Source organism: Cryptotermes secundus, unplaced genomic scaffold (assembly GCF_002891405.2).
Source record: "Cryptotermes secundus unplaced genomic scaffold, Csec_1.0 scaffold550, whole genome shotgun sequence".
Taxonomy (NCBI): domain Eukaryota; kingdom Metazoa; phylum Arthropoda; class Insecta; order Blattodea; family Kalotermitidae; genus Cryptotermes; species Cryptotermes secundus.
In genome coordinates, this window is record NW_019724591.1 from 154,997 (window position 1) to 177,859 (window position 22,863).

General features: G+C 43.2%; 1 protein-coding gene across 2 annotated transcripts in view; it reads left to right on the plus strand.

Annotated features, from left to right (window-relative positions):
- Nucleotides 1-22,863, plus strand: part of LOC111862363 (aminopeptidase N) — a 93,014-nt gene that overhangs the window by 34,309 nt on the left and 35,842 nt on the right. Inside the window, exon 1 of one of the 2 annotated variants that reach the window (XM_023847678.2) lies at nt 4,223-4,429. The exons of the other annotated variant lie outside the window; for it this stretch is intronic. The gene's annotated coding sequence lies outside the window, so the exon portion shown is untranslated. Of the gene's footprint in view, nt 1-4,222; nt 4,430-22,863 lie in introns of those variants that run through there. 2 annotated transcript variants of the gene reach the window in all.

Below are 22,863 nucleotides of genomic sequence, written 5' to 3' on the forward strand. Positions count from 1 at the left end.
CGTCCTCAGGTTGCGGATGTTGGACAGGTCCCTTGTCACCACGGTATGGCGCGTCCTCAGGTTGCGGATGTTGGGCGGGTCCCTTGTCACCACGGCATGGCACGTCCTCAGGTTGCGGATGTTAGGTGGGTCCTTTGTCACCACGGCATGGCGCGTCCTCAGGTTGCGGATGTTAGGTGGGTCACTTGTGACCACGGCAGGGCGCGTCCTCAGGTTGCGGATGTTAGGTGGGTCCCTTGTCACCACGGCATGGCGCGTCCTCAGGTTGCGGATGTTAGGTGAGTCCCTTGTCACCACGGCATGGGGCGTCCTCAGGTTGCGGATGGAGGAGGCAGCCTTCAGGTATGGAAGGAAGCTGCAAGTATACTGAATAAGTAGTCGCTGACAGCCGACAAGAGATGGTCCTCCAGCTTCGGAGTTGGGCGTGGGGTTAACAACTCCTTGCCCTAAAAAAATAACCTTACGAAAATGTACACAAATTCTCGAACCCAGACGGATCCTCTGGATAAGCGATGTAGGCTGGATTGATCTGGCTCAGGATAGGGACCAGTGGAGGGCTCTTGTGAAGACGGTAACGAACCTTCGGGTTCCATAAAATGCTGGGAAATTCTTGAGTAACTGCAGAATTGGGGGCTCCTCTAAAAGGGCTCAGCTCCATGAGTAAGTAAGTAGTTAGTTGGTTAGTTAGTTATTTAGAGAGGGTGGGTTTCCCCATGCACCGCTACCTGTATTGGTCCATTGTGCTTCGGTCTATGATATTCTACCAGTCTCTATACCCTACCGATAAATGGTGCGTACCATCAGTCCCGCCGAGCAAGCGAGTTCGGCCACTTGCTTAGCGGTGTCTGTAATGCTTCCCCCATCTATCAGAGGCCTTAAAGACTATTGTTGGGCGGGAAACGTCCGGGAATTTGGCTCAGTGATCCGTTTTGGGGATATGAGGTTCTTTTACGTGCCGTAAAGTTACGACACGGGACACACAGCTTAAAGTCCCTCCCGGAGGACTTGTTCCCTGAATTTTTCCGCCCTTGAAAATTCGACGACCTCCGCCGTGTATTTGAACCCGCGTACCACGAGTCATGAGGTGGGAACGTTGCCTCTAGAATACGGAGGCCGCTTTCAGAGTAAGTAAGTAAGTAAGTTTAATCTTTCATTCTTTACGTGTTTCGATCGGAGTGACCATCTTCAGAAAGACATATCAACACATGCAGAAACTACCATTACAATATGACTGGTCATTATCAATACATACTGAAACAAATATTTCAGTGTCATGAATATAAAATATTAACCTTTAACAATTACAGCAATGTGCATGAATTTATTAAAATACTAATAAATTATTATAATTAGTGTATTTACAAGTATGGTTTTAAAAACTTTGTTAAAATCTAGAACCAGTTTGGTTCGTGTCCTTTATACTGCCTCTTTAAAGGAAGTTGAGTGTCTGCCGCGCCGTGGTTCCGCTGTTTGAGAAATGGGACTCTTAATGTCCTGTTGTTCGGGCCGCGCTGTGTTGTTGTACTGCTTTTATACTATTGTTAGTGTGACGGACCAAGATGAACCAAGCAAAATTTAATTAAATATATGTTCATATCTTGCTTCTGTAATGTAGAACACAACGTAATACATTTATTTACACACAAGGGGCTATAAGCGTGAGATTTACCGTTCTGCTTACACACTTTTGGGTTACCATAGTAACGAATTGTCGAGCGTTAACAAGTTCCATGAACGTAAGTTATATAGTAGGTTAAGAATAAACGAGCAGTTTGTGTTTCAGCGTATCGTGTGTATTCTGTGTTTATTGATGTTTTGGTGCGGATGTGTGAAGCGTTATGTACCATGCAAACAAGATGCTTCACGATTGTCTATTTGTGCGTGATATTCACTGGAGATGGCATTAAACGGCTGCTTGATCCATCTTTCGATTGTATGTAGGAACGTAAATGAAAGCAGGGAAAGTTAACTGTAAAGTAAAGTAAAGTGAAGTAAAGTGAAGGTATCCCTGTAACAGGCCGCGGAGGCCCATAGGGTTGTGAGACGTTTAGGCTCCCACTTTTTCTAGACAATCTGCTCACAGATGGCGGTAAGGTTGTCAGCCCTACGCGCCGACCTCGCTTTACCCCCAAGAATATTCCTGGTACTCATTTCTGTTAGAGGCTGAGTCAGCCCAAGAGCCATAGTGCGGCTGGAAGGATTTGATAAATTGGGGGGGGGGAAATATGCGAAGACCTCATCGGGATTCGATCACGCGATCTTCCGCCTTGTAGCATATTGCCTCAACCAACTACGCTACTGCTTGCCCCGAAAATTAATAATAGTATGAAAGTTCATATAAAACGATAAGATTTACTGTAGAATTCTCTGTGAGCGTTACAATAGACGAGATAGCTAATAAACCCTTCGAGAATATATTGAACTTTTAAATATCTGGGAAAGACACTTACTTGATTAACCCGTTCCTCTTATATCTTACGGTGTCGAGGTTGTTATAATTTCATGTAAGTACCTCTACTAGACCGCGCCATAGCTCAAGCGGTTACTCGATGGCTTCCCGCCACAGCGGCCCGGGTTCGATCCCGGGTCTGGTCAAGTGGGATTTGTGATGGACAAAGTGGCACTGGGGCAGGTTTTCTCCGAGTATTTCGGTTTCCCCTGCCAATCTTCATTCCACCAATTGCTCCACAATCACCCTCACCTATCATCTGGGGCTGGTACAATAGGCCAGAAGTGGCAGCAGTACAAGGGACTTAGTCCCACCGGTCCCACCTCACTACCTCTACTTTGCAAATGGCTGTGCCCAAGGCTGATGCGCGTTCCGTCCAACTCTTCTGTTTCAGCGTCTGGCTCCTACCCAGAGAAAAAGATTCTACCTCATCTTGAACTCTCTAAATTGCTTCCCCCCCCCCACTTAAATACCCTCAAGGTTAGAATGAAGCCCCAGAATTTATTTACCAAACACCGGGTATTGACAAACAGATTGCTGTGTCCTTATTCATGTGAAGGTAAATTGGGGCGAGTCGTGTGGAACACAGCCTCACACAGCATGGTGATCTCACAAGCATACGTTCTTTCCTTAAAATAACAGAAATATAAACTTAACGAGAATCGATCACACTGGCCGCGTGGTCTAATAGGGCGGCCGCATGTGAACTGCATCAAGACAAGCATCAAGACATGAGAGTAAGCATGAAGCTGACGTCAGCATCATGAGTCAGACCGGTGTGCTGCGGTTTTCATAATCTAATTCGTTTCAACTGTACTCCTTTTTTTTGCGTCATCGTGCGTTGACTGTTATATGTCTTGACGCATGCCGGTGTGCGGCCTACCTATGACATGAACTGTCTTCTCTCGCACGACCTCTGGGTTTGTGGTTTCGAAACCCCACTCAAGGCGTGGATGTATGTCTGCATTTATTCTGTTTGTGTAGGTAGCGGCTTGCGACGGGCTGATCCCCCGTCCAAGGAGTCTTACCGTCTGTAAAATAATNACGCGGCCGATACATGCGTAAATACGGTATTTCTTCTTGTGTCTGTCTCTGTTGTCGTGGCTGAAATCTGTTCTTTTACATTTCGGTTTCGAATGCTCTTCCGGCTATTGTGTGTGTGTGTGTGTGTGTGGAAGACATGGACTAACCGCTGTTGTAGCCAATAAGTTACGAGATTGTCACATTTACACGTACAAGATTATAAGGTAAAGTTGTCCCTATACTTAATTAATTAAACACCACTACGTATAGGAGAGTGGAGGTTTAGCTCCACAATTCTTAACCTCGGCAATAGACGGAGGTGAGTGGTCAGTTTCACCCTCGGCCGTTTTACCCTCAAGGAAAGAGCCTCCGATATCCGTTGGATAAAAGGCTGAGTTTGCCCCAGAGCCGGTCTGCACACTGTAAAGAAAAGAAAATATCTTGCCTTTGACGGGAATCGAACCCCAGAAGTCCAGCCCGTAATCCGTTCTTATACCGACTGAATTATCCGGGCTTCATTTACAACAGAATGTTTAAATATAATATTTGGAACTACTGTGACCGCTTGGGGGTTAGCCTATATAACGTGGGCACTACAAGATACACGCGCGTAGTAATACAGCAACTGGCCCGCGCTGTCACGCGGAGGGGAAATGCAGCAACCAATCCGTTCCGTTACTGACAGAAACAACTTCCCCTCTATCTTCTTCCCCTTCCAGCACAATCAGGTTCAGTCTGAAAGGGAAGAAATTGTACTGGGCCTGTTGGGCAGACGTGCAGTTAATTGGGCACACGAAACGTGCGGTGCCCCAGCACATGACTCGAACACAGCGCTTAATCTGCTGTTAACTCCATTGATGTACTCAGTGCGTGAGTAAAGTGTGTAGATAATAACTGAGACAGACCGGCTTCGAATGAACTTCGCCGCACCGGAGTTAGCGCAGAAATTATCCGACTGTAAGTATATATTTAAATTAGAACTTTGTTACTATTATTTTGTAATCTTCTTGCTCAGTGATTCATAAACTAAGTCCAAGGTTTCCACAAAGTTTCCTTATGGCCTTCGGACGCGTTCTGCAATGAATTTTAATTTTAAAATTATTTAAAAAGTCATATCATTAAACGAACTAGGAAGTTGAGAACTTCCATCTTCTGGGATATTACGCCGTCTATTACGTTGAAAGCCAACCTATATTTCGGATAAACATATCGCTTCCATCTTCAGGATCGAAGAATAAACCAACCAAGAAACCAGCGTGAAAGCAAGCAGCAAGTATATCTGCTTGTCACCTGCTTTCACAATGGTTTCTTGGTTAGTCTGGTGGTACTTACCACCTGCTTTCACAGTGGTTTCTTGGTTAGTTTGGTGGTACTTACCACCTGCTTTCACAATGGTTTCTTGGTTAGTTTGGTGGTACTTACCATCTGCTTTCACAATGGTTTCTTGGTTAGTCTGGTGGTACTTATCACCTGCTTTCACTCACATTTCATGCTTGGCTCATTATTAGACAGTGAAATTATAGGCGACGAACTTCTCCGAAACGTCAGTTGACTTTGAACTGACTACACTGCGTTATATGCCCAAATCCTCAAGTCCTGCTACTAGGAAGTTGTTTTAAATGTGCAATACGTTGCATTGATTTTGCCCATAGTATACTGTGTTTACGAGACTTACTGTAGGATCTCGTTGTGAAGTGGTGCGCGAAATGATGTTTTAATGTTTCTTGTAAAAGTGACGGTCCTGTTTATAGATGCTTTAGTTACAGTGCTTTAAGGTTCATAATAATTCACCTTATGGTATAGTTTTCAACCTTAATGCCTTCTTCGTAGACAAAAGGAAACGCATGCCTTGGTCCTACAGCAAACGAAGGATACTTCTGAACATAGGATACATGTAAAACATGTCATGTGATCAGCAGTTAATGAACGTCATAATATCCTGTAGTTTTCGACGTTGAGAAAAAATCAAATTCTTTCGTTGTCACTGATTTCGTGTAGCTAATTCAACCTTGATAAGCTGACAGTCGCTAAATTTGTCAATAAATTTCTGTTATTCTATAAAACCTGAAGGTTCATTACTGTATACGTAAGAGCCGATTATAAGTTCTCTCCCCCGAGCATGATGATTCAGTTCAATAGTATCTTCACATTTTGGGATTTGTGGTGGACAAAGTGGCGCTGGAGCGGTTTTTCTCCGAGTACTTCGGTTTCCCCTGCCAATTTTCATTCCACCAAATTGTCCACCATAATCAACCGCGGCAACCTACAATAGGCCAATCAGTGGGCCCAGTTGGACTCCACCCCCCACTAAGCGGAATTTCACATTTTCCAAGCGATATCTCCCTTTCAGGTTTTCTTATTTTGTACTCATTTTTTTAACCTCTCTTTGTGTGCTACGTGTTCCGCCCAACCTGCTCTTCTTGAAGTGAATCACAAAAATGTTAGTGAAGGACATAAATTATATATCAGTATGTAATTTTCTCTTTTCTACTTGTACTTTCTGCCGGGCTGTGCCGTTGCTCAGCAGTGGTCTAGGTTCGATCCCAGGTCGGGTAATGTGGGATTTATGGTTGACAAAGTGGAACTAGGATAGGCTTTCAACGAGTACTTCTGTTTCCCCTGCCAGTTATCATTCTACCAGTTGTTCCATATTCGCTAATTATCCTATCATCGACTCTTGACAGAATCGTTGAATAGCAAACGTAACAGACTTGTACTTCCCCGCTCTTATGACATACACTCCCCTAAGCGTCCCACTCACGGACACAGTCAACCAGTGTAGAATATCATCCACTTGGATTTGACGCCGTGTTGTCAGCAAGAAGACGTCGTGTTGGTTACTTACTTGCTTGCTTGTCTTACTCTTGTGCCTTCAAAATAGTTATGGTATTTCTTCCGAAACATCGGTGAACTTCTACCCTAATATGCAATGTCATATACCAAAAGCTGTTACTATTCACATTCACCCGTGTGAGGGCTTCATCCTACATTAATTATAAGTTTTCTCTCATAATATACAATAACTTTGCCTGTGGTTCTGTAAGAGTGTGAAACTTGGTCTCTGACTTTAAGGGAGGAACACAGACTGAAGGTGTTTGAGACCAGGGTGCTGAGGAGAATATTTGGACCGAAGAGAGGTGAAGTGACAGGAGGTTGAAGAAAACTACATAATGAGGAGCTTCATAACTTGTACTCTTCTCCAAATATAATTAGAATGTTCAAGCCAAGGAGGATGAGATGGGCAGGGCAGGTAGCAAGAATGGGAGAGAAGAGGAATGCATATAGGATAATAGTGGGAAAGTCAGAAGGAAAGAGACCACTGGGAAGAACAAAACGTAAGTGGGTGGACGTGGCCGCGCCATAGTTCAAGCGGTTAGTGGCTGGCTTTCCACCGCGGCGGCCCGGGTTCGATCCCGGGTCTGGTCAAGTGGGATTTATGGTGGACGCAGTGGCGCTGGGGCAGGTTTTCTCCTAGTACTTCGGTTTCCCCTGCCAATCTTCATTCCACCAATTGCTCCACAGTCACCCTCACCTATCATCTGGGGCTGGTACAATAGGCCAGAAGTGGCCGCAGTACAAGGGACTTAGTCCCACCCCATTAGCACAAAAAAAGTGGGTGGACAATATTAAAACGGATCTTAGAGAGAGAGGATGGAATTATATGGATTGGATTGATCTGTCTCAGGATAGGGACCAGTGGATGGCTCTTGTGAACACGGTAATGAACCTTCGAGTTCCAAGAAATGCTGGAAAGTTCTTGAATAGCTTCACAATTGGCGGCTGCTCAAGAAGGGCTCAGCTCCATGAGTGACACAGGAACCAAGTTCTGCTCTCATAACGGGTGAAAATGTATTTGAACTCTATTAATGTTTACCATCCTGATAACATTTCAACACCTCTTGACACGCGAAGTGCGCAGCTGAGGTTGCAACTGTTGTGTATTACGACACTTGATGTCGATATGTTATCATTTAATGTGTTGAAAAGTGTTGGACCTTGAAGGTTTCATTGTCTCTAATGGCGAGGCACTGCCCGTGGTTATAACACGTTCCCATCCAACAATTCCCTCACTGGGTACCATCAACAAACCAGATACTTCGTGCTGTAAAGACATTGTTATGATTTTAATGTCTAACAACACCACTATTAGTAACTGATCGTCCTTACTGGGGCTACGAGGGCCGCGATAGTTCAGTCGGTATAGCAGCTGCCTACGGGGCTTGGCGACCGAGGGATCAGATTTTCTCTTCTCCGTATCGTCCAGACCGGCTCTGGGGCCCACCCAGCCTCCTATCCAATGGGTACTGGGATCTCTTTCCCATGGGATAAAGCGGCCGGGGCACGAAGCTGACCACTCACCTCCAGCTAGTGTCGAGGTGAAGAAAATTTGGATCTATACATCCGCATCAAGAGGGACAACTTTACTTTTACTTTTTACCGTTACTGGAGCTGCAGTCTTGTGTGGGTCTTGGGTTCCACTATGGTTTCGTAACAGTATACATCTCGGGTGTGGGATCGTTAGCCACACGTCCACCCCTTAAACTGGAGAACCAGGGACTACACTTCGTCTGATCCCTACCCTTTTATCTGTCTGGTTTACGTGGCTCTTCCAGAAGCTTACGCTGCCGCCAGCATATCTCTTCGGGTCATTGGTGCGCGCAAATTCCCTCTCCACTATAAGGAGGTAGTCATCCAGAAGGACTATTAATTAATATTGTGTGGCTCTATCGCCCAACCTGCACGAAAGGGAAATCGCCCAAGCTTAAATCCTCGTGGGAAGGCCCACACAAGACAGTCACCCGGATAAATGTTGTGGTATCCAGGTTCGAGAGGAACCCTAAGTTGGATGATTGAATTGGCACTTCGGTTAAAATCTCTCGTAAATACAACCAATAGAGCGCCATCGATGATTTACACACTTTGCAGTTAATCGTTGCACAGGCACCAGGATTCTCGGTGTTCACTAGTCGTATCCTGGCAACGGCTCTCAACACAGAAGCTGTTACTTCAAATCACTCGGACGTCTTCTTGCCCTAATTCTCTCTCCGATTCGCTGTAGAACTGAAATCACCTATTTGGAATTCTCAGCTCACCTGCCGGTCCAATTCCCTTAACTAAACTGGCCCGAGTTCAGAGTTCAAAGTTATGTTACGGCCGACGGTCAGTTGGCCGGTCTGCCTTGGGATGAAGTATCCATTTGGGGTTTAAGTCCAGATCCTTAATATTTTCGGACAGTTGCAGGCTTGTTGATGTTGGGCACTCTCTCTCTGACGAGAGGGCGGGTCTGCCGTTTGCCAGAGTCACAGTCAGCAGCAATAAGTCTGTTGTCAGTACGTACAATTTTCATTTTACATGTTATTAAATGTATGTATATATATATATATACAAAATACTCGTATATAAGACCTCTGTCAGGCCAAGCTTAGTACAGCAGATCATGTCCTATCATTGTAGCTCCTGCTACAACGGCAGTCTAGTCACTCTAACGGTACTGAACTGGCTATAAGCGGACTTGAGTTATATAGCCGTGGCACGGACCAACGCACAGAAAACACAGTTTTCTATGTTGTTTCCTGACGCTTCTCTTGGGGTAACCACATGATCGCCATCCGGCCAATTCATTGACTCACTGACTGTTGCCTAGCAACGAGCTGTAACATTTGGCCATTGAGAGCACAGCTTCCATTGTTGGGTGTTGGAACGTGTTTACGGAGCCGTTGCCTGGTAATGATCATTTATTTTTGTTACGCGCTTAAGCGAGAAGGTGTTTATCGCGCCATTACCTAGCTATACACATTAAAGTATTAAGTACAATATAATTGGATTTAAAATTAGTTGAAACATGATTTCTCTCTAATGTACATCTGCTGTTTTCTGGGGCCCACCCAGCCTCCCATCGAATTTGTACTGGATGTTATATTTCCTGGGGTAAAGTGTCCAGGACGTGAAGCTGACCACTCACCTCTATCAAGTGCCGAGGTCAAGAATGATGAAGCTATACCTCTACTCCCGCATTCGTCTTCATTCCGTGGTGATTAATTAATTAATGACAGAGATAAATTTTCCTTAAAGTATATTTGTGACGAATTACTCAGCGATTGACTTAGGAGTTCAATAAACTTCACCAGGTCTTTTACCTGCGTCAAGGTCTGATGCACATAAAATCATTCAATCAAGGAATTATTTCCCTTCTTCAGACATTGTCAGTTTCCGACTTTATGATCGCCTGGATGATTTAGTCAGTGCAATGACTACCGACAGGATGGGAGGCCCGAGTCTATTGCCAGCAGAAGAAATGGTTCTCGGGCCTACACAGCCCCTTGTTTAGTAGGCAACTTGGAGTTAACACATTTTAACAACATGGAGCATGGCATTATTTATGGAACTGACGATGATTTCAATAGTAAAAGTAATCGATGACGAGATTTTTAGGGACCATAAAGAGAATATAACGTTTTAAAGGCCAGGGACAACAATATGTAACACCTGCCTTAATACACTAAAACTCTGCATTCTGCCCACAGAGTGTATCTGTGTGTTCCATACAGTTCTCACAATAAACAGCGACTGCTTCCCTAACAGCATTAACCGGTTGGGCTTTGTAGCGGAGACGTAATGTGTTTCCTTTGAGGTACGAACGGAATTCTTATATATACTGCATTCTGCCCACAGAGTGTATCTGTGTGTTCCGTATGGTTCTCACAATAAACAGCTACTGTTTCCCTAAACAGCATTAACCGGTTTGGCTTTGTAGCGGAGACGTAATGTTTCCTGTGAGGTACGGACTGAACATACTAAAACTCTGCATTCTGCCCACAGAGTGTATCTGTGTGTTCCGTATGGTTCTCACAATAAACAGCGACTGTTTCCCTAAACAGCATTAACCGGTTGGGCTTTGTAGCGGAGACGTAATGTTTCCTGTGAGGTACGGACTGAACATACTAAAACTCTGCATTCTGCCCACAGAGTGTATCTGTGTGTTCCGTATGGTTCTCACAATAAACAGCGACTGTTTCCCTAAACGACATTAACCGGTTGGGCTCTGTAGCTGAGACGTAATGTGTTTCCTGTGAGGTACGAACGGAATTCTTATATATACTGCATTCTGCCCACAGAGTGTATCTGTGTGTTCCGTATGGTTCTCACAATAAACAGCTACTGTTTCCCTAAACAGCATTAACCGGTTTGGCACTGTAGCGGAGACGTAATGGGTTTCCTGTGAGATACGAACGAAATTCTAATATACTTATATTATTTAGAAGATGCCATTGGAAATTTTCCAAGGTACATACCGGTCCGCGTTTTGCATATGGCTTTCAACCTTCCGTACGTATATGATAAAATAACAAAATTGTGCAGGCAACAAGTAGAAGTCATACAAAATCACTAGAATGCACGTGTTAGGACAAGGTGAAACCAAACATAAAAATTGAGACTTAAACTTGGCGGCAGTCAAGTTTACGACCGTTCAAGTGACTAAGTTGCCGTTGTAGCATAAGATACGTAAGACAGGCATGATCTGCTTTGCAAAGCCTGGACAGACAGAGGACTTATATATAGTGAAGAAAGAAGAATTTTCAGTGGCATGCTATCTGAGCGATATGTACACATGGCACAGGAGAAACTTATTCATAGGAGACAAACGCATCCTCTCGTCAGTGAGGATGTACATAAGGACTATAACCGCAAGGATTCAGTTGCAAAAGAAAGCTCTGGACGTGAGCCTTAAGGGACTTGATGCCAAGACGAACTGATTGGCGGTAAACCGCTAGTCGCAAAATAACTCCGTCTCAGTATTTAAAGAGAAAGCTGAAGCCTTCCAGAGCCTTCATAATATAAAATATGATCATGAGTCTGTAGGGACTCGTAACCGAGAATCACTGTGCTATCGGGGGCCAGCAGAAATTTAACAGCGAGTCATTAAAGAGTTAAAATAACAAGAGGGAGAAGAAGCCGAGATATTCTACAGTGGTAACAGTTCCAGTACTTCATACAAAAGTGGAATTTGTTTTGTATTGCCAAAAATAGACTGGCCGAAATGAAATTCTTAAGACGTATAAGGATGTACAAATTCAGATCTATTTATAGTTTATTTACAACGTTGTCAGTATTTTCGTGGTTCTGAGATAAGACATTCTAAATATCTGAATTCTTTCATATCTCTTCCTTTTGTAATTTTATTATCTGACGTAATATTTAATTTCAGGGAAAAGATAAATTTTCCTCTGTGCATAATTAATGCAATAGTATGCGATTTTTTCGCTTAGTGGGGAGTGGAGTCCAACTGGGTCCACTCGTCACGGCGGGCACTGATTGGCCTATTGTAGTCTGCCCCGGGTGATTATGATGATGGAGAATTTGGTGGGATGAAGATTGGCAAGGGAAACCGAAGTTCTCGGAGAAAACCTATATATATTTATAGTATATTCCCGAAATTAAATTTTGGTGACATATATTTTGAATATATTCAAAATATATGTCACCAAAATTTAATTTCGGGAATATACTATAAATATATATAAATATTTATATGCACTGATGCTTTAGTTAGTTTGTTAATCTGATTATAAAACTCTGGAGGTTTTGTCTAACGATAATTGTTCCCGCTGATGTTACGAATTGATGACAAAGGCGGGATTCCCCTCTCGCTGCCTCGGGACATCCATTTTATCACAACTTTTGTTTCGGCTGTATCCATTGCAGTCTTTCCGGCAAGCATAAAGCCCCTTCCCAAGTGCAAAGGTGGTGTCTCTTCGGAGAGAGACCAGAGATATAAATTGCTGATGACTTTCGTCAGCACAGTCCACTGACGACAGATCCGTCCTCTCCTCAGAGAGTTCGCCCCACAAGGACAAGACAGTAACAGTGAAACAGAATCTAATATCTGGTCCTTAGCCCCAGACGGGGGCTCGACACCAGGACAGACTGACCATCAGTCGTAAAGTGACTTTGACTTTGTCTTGGCGTCACAGTCATTCTTGGTGTCGGGTCTCGTTAGGAAACATTGTCATAGTTTTGTTCGCTCCAAGACCACTTACGGGTTTTGCAATGGGGCGTCTTGTTCGAGGACGGGAGGGGATATTACTACTACCGCCGATTCTTTGGAAGGAAATTCGAGTAGTCCTTATACACGTATAAGCGCGAGATTTGTGGTTGCCATAGTTACGGGCTGTTGCGGAAGTTACTTACCGATCAAGCAGTCTTCTGTTTCAGTGTATCGCTTCTATTGTGTGACTATTGATAATATTTCGATGTGTCTGTGTGAAGTGTGGTCCGATCACAGTGGCCGAACGTTCCAAGACATGAACTGTATTCGCCCGCTCAAACACTGGGACCGTGGGTTCAAATCCCACTTGAGGCACGGATATATGTATGCCTTTATTCTGTGTTTGTGTTGTCCTGTGTGCAGGTAGCGGCCTTGCGACGGGCTGATCCTCCGTTCAAGAACAGATCAAGATATTCTAAAAGCAGCCAAGGTCCAACAAAGGGCTGCAGAGTCATCAATAGATGGACGGATGGATAGATAGATAGATATATAATATATATAGATAGATAGATAGATGTGAAATGTGGTATGTTACATGAAGGAGAAGTTTTACGATTGACTACTCGTGCGTGTTATTCGTGGGATATGGCGTGAAATTTCGGCCTCGACATATTCGATAACACGTATGACTGGAAAGGATTGAGAGAGAAAGTAGGGGGAAGTTAATTGTACCGAAGCTTATATAACAAATGATGTGATTTGTCGTTGAATTCCTAACGGTTGTCGCGCTAGTTACTTCACAAGGTGAGGAAATAATAATTCAATTCAATTCAATTCAATTCAATTCATGTTTATTTACGTGCAATAACTTAACAGCCCAGCGGCCAATTACAAAGTTAGCACGAGTATATAAGGTACAAAATAATTAAAACAAAATACAAATACGACAAATAAATCTGTGAACATAGATCTAAAGAAGACTGAAATATATACATACATTTATGAAATATTACGAATGTTGCTAATACTGTTAGTAACTAAATACTANGGGGCCCATACACGTACGAATCCTACTCGGCTCGGGTTCCAATGAGTCCATTTTTTCTTCTTTTTAATTTTATCTTGATGGTTAATAGAAGCATTCTATAGAAAGTATATTCTAATTTGTTCTAACAATTTAATATTATATTTGGAATTACTGATTTCTTTCACTCTGTAAATCTTCTAATCCCGGTCTAGGAAACCGAGATTAACGGCCGTGGGGATTTCGTGCACTGACCACGCGCCACTCTCTATCCGCTAAATTTGGCACTAACTTACCCGACAAGCGGCGGTCGCTCGGTCGGTATAGTTAGCTCACTGAGTGAAAGCCAGGGCGTTTTTTTTTTGTACGTCGTATAATGTTTCGAAAGATCACGTGGTTTAGGAAACTGGATCCTGACCTTTTTTTCACACAGGACGTTTCTCAAGGACAAAGCAGTGACTGTCCTGAACAAGGCCACAATTTTATCATGAGCTCCATATGGGGTTAGGGCACCAAAACGAACTGACTTATCGTCAATCATAACTTGACTACGACACTTTTAGTGAGATGACGGACGCAGCATGTTCGGAAAACATCCACAAGATTATAAGGCATTTTCAAGAATACATTAATATTTAATTATCTGTTTACTTTTCTATAAAAGAAAGGCGAAATATTGCTCCTGGGCTTATGTTTTACATTTTCATATCAAAAAAATCTTTTTTGGGCTTCGTGTTTGAACCGGTCCGGATCCCTGAAGAAGAATTCGCGCATAATAGAAGTAACGGTGTAGAACGGTGTAGTACGTCTTCTATGTGATTTGCTGGCTGCGTCATGTATGGGAAGGGGAGAGGTGTTTGAAAAGAAGTAAGGAATATTCGAAGGCACATGGAGCGGTTCAGTACCACGTGACGACAGTGCAAGATACTGCGACGGCCTGGGGCGTGGATAAATTAGTATGCTTCACCACACAAAGAGACAACCACTTTTCTAATAAACTACAGCATTTATTCTAAAATCCTATAACTTAAAATTGTGAACAGTATTGTGACATCCTTTTTCTTTCCTCCTATCCGTTATTTAGTCCCTTGTACTGCGGCCACTTCTGGCCTATTGTACCAGCCCCAGATGATAGGTGAGGGTGATTGTGGAGCAATTGGTGGAATGAAGATTGGCAGGGGAAACCGAAGTACTCGGAGAAAACCTGCCCCAGGGCCACTTTGTCCACCACAAATCCCACTTGCCCAGACCCTGGATCAAACCCGGGCCGCCGCGGTGGGAAAGTAAAGTAAAACCGCTTGAGCTATTGCGCGGCCTTTTTAAACTCCACACTTTTCTTTCTATTTATTTTACTCCATCTCTTCCGGCTACATCGCCCCTTCTCTTCCTATTATTAGTTCTCTCCTCGTTGCCTTCCTCCCATTTCATTTTCTTTTTCGCTCATTCTATTCCCCTTCCTCCTTTTCTCACTGCATGTCCTTTCCCCTTTCTTCCTCGTCATAATCTTTCTCCATATTCTCTTTGACCTTTCTTTTTCATCATCATATTTCTTTCTTCTGCTTCCTGCCCCTTACAATTGTGTGTTATGCAACTGCTGTTCAGTCAGTCAAACAACACCAAGAAATGTATAATGTCGTGAATATTAAAACCGAGCGTCGCCATTGCAGATGTGTAGACCAAATGGAACATGCTAACTCATTGTAGCGGTTCTAACCAGTAACGTAGTTTGTACAGATAAAGGGGACTCGGTTAGGGAACGCCCTGTAAGCGCCGAAGCAATTGCACAGTCAGAGGCTCCTTTGGAATCCAGCTCCGTGCCCAGTGATTGATGTAGTGAGACAGAATCTCCGGAAAATCCTTTTCGTAGAATTGCTATAGAAACTGCGACGCTTGGAGGAAAAGTCGAAGACATAACGAAATGAACTTTCAGTATTACAGCGCTTTGCTAAGTCGCACTGGGTTTAGTTCCCTGATTCTTATGAAGATATTCTCTTGACGAATCTTGTTACACAAGTAGGTCATTTGCTTCGATTAACCTTTTCAATGTCTATAAGTCTAACAGACATATTGTGCCGTATAGTTCAGTTCTAGGTAAAGACCTCGTAACAGACAACAAAATAACAGCCTTTACTATACAACGGCTCGGTAAACACGTTCCCGTGGCAACGGTTACGAATGCAAAGGCGAAACATGTTGTTGCCTACGCGGTTCGTGTCGAGGTAAAAAAAAAAAGTAAAGTAAAGCTATCCCTGTAACAGGCCGTGAAGGCCCATAGGGCTGTGAGGTGGCGAGGGTTCCACATTTTCCAGACAGTCGGCGGTAAAGTTGTCAGCCTTACCCGCCGGCCACCGAGGAGTTGAGAAAATTGGGGTAACCAGTTCAGTTGATAATTAGCAGTCAGTTCTGTAGTGGGATCCTGAAGGAAGGATCTGAGAGCGGGAAGTTAAAATATCTCCACTGTTAACATCCGTTACCAGGAAACGACTGTTCGATAAAATGAAGGGTATAGAAGACTTAGCATATACAGATTTGTAAAGCGCGGAGATTAGCGACAGCACTGTAATTACTTGTAGTTCTGTGTGATATGTATAAAAGGTAACGTTGTCCTGTGCTTAAGTAATTAAGCAATACGCCATTAATACATATGGGAGAGTGGATGTATAGATCAAAATTCTCTTGGTTGGAGGTGAATTGTCAGTTTCACGCCACGGCCGCTTTACCGCCAGTGATAAAGCCCCAGGTACCATTTGGATAGGAGGTTGGGTGGGCCCCAGAGCCGGTCTGGATGACATGGAAAAGTGAAAATTCTTTACTCCACCGGGACTCAAACTCCGACCCCTCCGTCGTCCAGTCCATAGCCAGTTGCTATACCTATTGAGCTACCCCGGCTCACCGTCGTGTGTAAAAGTGGCCAATAAATCCGTTCACCAGTCTATACCCCGTCTATGGCTACACATAAAGCGTGATAATATTTACACGATGACATACAAATTCATTCTGCAAGATATTGGAAGCGTTTATCTTGAAATGCCAGTAAATGAGAGGCTGTGTTTCTCTTCAACAATACGACTAACAGCGTAAGATTTTTACCGATACGAAACGCCGTTCTAAGGTGCGTGGAATGTATGAAAGGCGAATATGAAACTGCGACTATAAATAGAAATTCCTTTGTAGTCTCACGCCTCTGGCAATAACATCTAATGGTACGGTGGTTGATGGTTGATGAACGCCAAAGAATTTAGAAGGAGGTAGTCATGGATTAACGGAGAGTTTCGTGGAGGTAGTCCTAGGCCCTCTGGGGCTGTAGTGCCAATGAAAAGAAAAGAAAATCATGGATTAATCGAGGTATTGGTACAATTCCCTAGAAAGACGAATTAAAACCACAATAACCTCAGCATAGCCCATAGCTCGTGTTCCGCCCAAGAGTCAAATCAAGCATATCCGAAATGAAGGTTAAGTGTTCAGGTTTTACACCACAGATGGCACTAGCGGTAGGCAATACATGTATCCACCAATTTTCCATTTTTCTCTCTATGCGTTGGTGTTCATGCACTTGCTTTATTCGCTAAGTGTGTAGCATAAATCTCTACTTCTCTTCCTATCCTAGTTTCACGAATGTGTACGCTTTATCACAATTTTTATTGCATCTTTTCCTGTTATCTCCCTTCGAAAGAGCCTGATCTCAGGTAATTAAATAGTTGTAGTGATTCTGACAGGTGTAGTTCGGGTAGGATACCTTCACCGTGACTCTGTGAGTCGTAGGAGGCGACGAAAATGGAATGCAGTGCCAGGGTGTATAACAGGGCCATCCTATTTCTGGGGGATATAAATACGGGACTTCGCCCTCCAGGTTGGGAGGAGTTTTGAATCTGAGTAGGTAAAATGTGGTCATGAGTCCCGTGGTATTGGGACCTGAGAATGATTGCGCTGGCGAGGCCCAGCAGCAGTTGTAAACGACAGACCCTCTCTGACGATCGGATGTTACATGAGGACTGGACCCCCAAGTGTTCAGTTTGAAAATAACAATTCTGGTCGTGAGTCTCAAGGGGTTGTCGCCAAGACCAACTGATCTGAACTGTGAACAGGGGTTGTCCAGTGATTGAGGTTAGCTCTTTCTAAGGAACCCAACAGAGTAGAGGTCTCCCCCATCAACTGAGAACGGATACAGATCCAGTTTCCGAAACGTCGTGTTTTCTATCTTCTAGAATGCTGGACGATGGACAGACCCAATATTTCTGGCCATAATTTTCTCATGGTGGAAAATAAGCTGAATAGCTTCTATGTCATAATTTCCTTAACATATTTCATTAAAGAAAGAAGTCTTCTGGGATTTGGCGCCGTGTATATGTGGTGTTAACCGACGTTTCGGAGGAACGTATCGCCCCCATCTTCAGGGTTGAAGAAAAAGTATAGGTAAATCTGCAAGCGANCAAATTCAGTAATAGTTCAAATGAATGAACTCTTGGTATGCTAGTATGTGTATACGTTTCGCAACAACTGACTTTATGGGCTTTTATTTTGTGATATTGGCTCCTTACCAAGGCTTCTTTTCTCTGACCTAGTTATCTTCAAAATCTTGGCCACATATAAATCAAAGCGTGATTACCTTGAATATTGAGTGCCCGAGAGTGGAAAGTGTATCTTTATTCACCATTCTTGGGTCGAAATATATGCCGACCAAGATATAAAAATAAACCTTCAGACAAAAGGGTGAAAGGAGTTTGGTCTGAAGGCTGAATTTGATTGAATTTATCGCATCGTAAACGTAAACTAAGATTGTCTGCAGATCTAAGATATTAAGAAGGAAGGATTAACCATAAATGGGCATGATAACTGATAAAAGACGATATTTTTCGATGGTAAGTTAAAAATATAAATGTCCCTGTAAGTAAGTAAATCTATTCCTGTAACAGGCCGTGAAGGCCCATAGGGTTGCGAGACGTTGAGGCTCCCACGTTATCTATACAATCGACTTAAAGATGGCGGTAAGGTTGTCAGCCTTACACGCCGGCCGCGCTTTCTCCCCAGGAACATTATTTAAATAATTCCTGGTACTCATTTCTGTTAAAGTTTTAGTAGACCCCAGGGCCATAGTGCGGCTGGAAGGATTAGGTAAATTGAAAAAATTAAAATATTTGTCCCTGTGCGTAACTAATTAAACACTACACCACGAAGACATATGGGGGGGGATGTATAGATCCACATATACAATTATTTTTTTCAAAATGGAACTGAGTATGAATAAAGCTTGAATAGGGCAGAAATGTGAAAAGGTAAATCTGTCTCTGTAACAGGCAGTGGAGGCTCACAGGTTCCTCGAAAATGTACATTCACTTTCAACGGACTCCATGACGTTATATTCCAGAAAGTGGAACTCGAGAATTTACCACTAATAATATTAAGGCGATAAATGTGTATAAGACTCACTTCCGCTTCCCTCTGCAGCCTTTGCAATACCAAAACGAGCAGAAATATCTGTCAGTAGGCTACTCACTCGACGAGCCGGAAATGGGGTTTCGATTTCCGGAAGGGGTAGGAGTTTGTCTTCTCGACAGAGTCCAGAATGGAACTGAGGTCGACCCAACTTTCTAACCAACAGATACACTAGGGCCTCTTTCCATCGGGTGAGGTCAGAAGTTAAATCTGATGACTCAACTTCCACTAACCCCGATGTTGACATTGCATGGATCTATACTACCGCACACTCTAACGGCATATCACAAAGATAGCTTTATCTTGCTGCTTTCAGAATTCATACTGATTCTACTAATGCATGTTACGTAATCCCACATACATGGACGTAATCTCCATCCTTCCCCCGCCAGTCTCTCGCGGACGGCGCGTCGTGAATCAATTGGAAAAGACAAAAATGTTTCACTAGCTTTTCTTCTTCTGAAAAACACTCGGGTCATGACGCCAGTAATGCGTAAATTTCGTATTTTTTTACGGTCATCATGGCAACTTAATTACGTTACATTATGGATTAAAATGTATTTTTCATTTTATTTCAAGATATCTCGGCTTATGTTCGAGTAGTTACTAATAGTAAGTTAAAGTTTATTTATACAAACTGTTAGGTCGTCTTATTGCGGGAACACAATTTTATTTATTTATCCTGCGCCATAACGTTGTGTTCAAAGAACCTAGAGACGTGGAATGTAAGTAACCAACACAAACCATAATAGTTTCCAAATTTTCATTGGAGATTTTTCTGCACTGGCTTAATAAATATATTTCAAAATCAATCGACGTAGTTGTTGTTATTATTCTGTAAATTCCACAAAATTCTTACAGTGCTAATTTGTTCCTGGTTGTAACCTCTTTTCGTTACGTTACGATACGTAATCACATGAACTCTGCTAGAAATACCAGTGCTGGAAGAGAAGGGGTGGTAAGTGTAATTGCATTGTGTTCGGTATGGGACACAGTTTCACCATTAGAAAGTTAGTTAACCGGTATTCGCGTCGTAATACACCTTAGTTCAGGTATTTTAGTAGGGAGGGGGGAGGCTAATGCCAATAAATTAATTTCAGATAGTACACAGTAATTTGGCGAACGACACGAGAAGGCGACCATACAAGCTTTCGTTATTTAAGCTATTATATACATGCCTTAGTTAAAAACGGGGAGTTAATATGAGGTGACCTTCCTCGGAACGAAAAGACACGGCATTCTCTTGCCTCACATTCATGAAATGTTCTAATGCCGGGGATACGGTCTGTCCTGAGATTTTTCGTGGTTTTCCTTAGTCTCTTCTGCATTCGAGATTATTTTAGTCTTACAGAATCGTTAAAAACACATGTTCAGCTCTGGTTAATTTAATGCGGTTTTGATTATACACGATTTGCATGTAGACACCCTTTTTATACGACCCAGGGACGAATTTCGATTATCCTCTTCTGTTATCCTTTGGAGTTCGTCATTAATCTAAAAGTGTTATCCTACCATCCGATTGTATGCAGTTAAGCTGTTGAAAGTGTCGAAAGATAATCCAAGGAAGAGAATTCGCGTATATTGATAAAGCACTGTGAAGAGGCTGCGCCAAAGCTCAAGCGGTTAGTCGATGGTTTCCCACCGCGAGAGCCCGGGTTCGATCCTGGGTCTGGTCAAGTGGAATTTGTGGTGGACAAAGTGGCGCTGGGGCGGGTTTTCTCCGAGTACTTCGGTTTCCCCTGCCAATCTTCATTCCACCAACTGCTCCACAATCACCCTCACCTATCATCTGGGGCTGGTACAATAGGCCAGAAGTGGCCGCAGTACAAGGGACTTAGTCCCACTCCACTAGCATTAAAAAAAAAAGCACTGTGAATTTGGTTCGAATCTCGAAACGCGCATTGAGAGAATTTTCCTTCCGTTGGCACGTGTAGAATGCCTCATGATCTCACTCAGAGATATTTCTTTCGAGAGTTAAATGCGACCGAGGTGTGACTCTGACAACTTAAAGCACCTGAGAGACGATGTGACCTTCGTTCTAATCCGTTTTAAAGCTCCGTTACGGGCGAAATGTTCATTTGTCTTCAGTTCTGCTTTGTTCTGTCCTGCGGACAAGATACGATATGTTTACAAAGTACTATTCATTTTACGTATATTTGCTTGGGAGGAGCTGCATGCCACGTTGTCTTCCATTTGTACTTTGAAACGTCTTTGAGAGTAAGCTATACATTAAATGGATAATATTATGGAAGATATTCCTGTGTGTTCAATGAGATCTGTTTGGTGGTCTTGGTTCTTATCTTATGTTGAATAAATAATAATTCCCTAATGATGACGTAAACATCTATTTCACTATCTGTTAATGATGCACCATCAAAGATGATTTAGACAAGGAATATACACAGATTAGAGTAGAAAATGCGGATCAAAGTGGACGCGCGTTCCAAGGCATGTACTGTCTTCGCTCGCTCGGAAGCCGGGATCGTGGGTTCGGATCTGTTTCCTGTGAGGTACGAACTGAATTCTTATATATTATTCTTATACACTGCCGGTCACGGTAGCCGAGCGGTCTAAGGCATGAACTGTCTTCGCTCGCTCGGAAGCCGGGATCGTGGGTTCGGATCTGTTTCCTGTGAGGTACGAACTGAATTCTTATATATTATTCTTATACACTGCCGGTCACGGTAGCCGAGCGGTCTAAGGCATGCACTGTCTTCGCTCGCTCGGAAGCCGGGATCGTGGGTTCGAATTCCACTCAAGGCATGGATGTTTGTGTGCGTTTATTCTGTGTTTGTGTTGTCCTGTGAAGGTAGCGGCCTTGCGACAAGGCTGATCCCCCGTCCAAGGTGTCCTACTGACTGTCTGCAAGATTAAGAAACTGAAGTAAAACAAAGCGTTTCACGGATGCCCTATGCTCCAAGTGGGGGCATTCGGAATAAAGATAGATAGATAAGTAGCACAGAAAATGCAGTCTCAACGCACAGCATGAGTAAAGTCTCTGTTACAGTATTTTTATATATATTTCTTGCAAGTCACTTCCAACCATTTGTATTCCGATTAATGCAAATATAAATTACAAATAGAAAGTAATGAGCACTGTACAATTTAGTTTAGAGGTGCAGAAGCAGATGTATGGAAAGAGTGGCAAGTTTCCAATTTCTTAAATGAGGTAACTTTTATCTTATTCCGAACATTTCAACTACTTGAGCCCGTAATTAATTTTAAACTCCACGAAGTAAGTAAATCTGCGCACATAGGAAAACGTACGAAATTGAAATTTGAAAGCCGAAATATTATCTTTTTATTGCTAGTGGGGTGGGACTAAGTACCTTGTACTGCGGCCACTTCTGGCCTATTGTACCAGCCCCAGACGATAGGTGAGGGTGATTGTGGAGCAGTTGGTGGAATGAAGATTGGCAGGAGAAACCGAAGTACTCGGAGAAAATTTGCCCCAGCACCACTTTGTCCACCACAAATCCCATTTGACCAGACCCGGGATCGAACCCGGGCCGACGCGGTGGGAAGCCAGCGACTAACCGCTTGAGCTATGGCGCGGCCTACCGATATGTAAGTTGACAATCTGTTGCATCCGGAAACCAGGCTTGAAACGGAGCTAGATTTCAGTGTAATTGGATGAAAGTTGCTCCGAATCGTGAATACGTGTCTACCAAACTGCTCGGTGTGACATCCTATAAGACCGTAATCGTGACTATTCAGTGTGCCTGTTTAGGAGACCGAAAGCGAGTTATAAGTTTAGGTTTTGTTGCACCAGGAAGCCAAGGCAGAGTTTGTCGTGTTCATTTTTTGTCTTCCTGCTTTCCTTTTTTATTAATATTTTATTAACACCTCTAGCAAGTTATCTGCATTCCTGTGCGTCGCTTTCCAGTGTCTGTAACAATTTTTTTTCCATTTTCTCTTTATATTTTATAATTGAAGAGGTATTTCAAG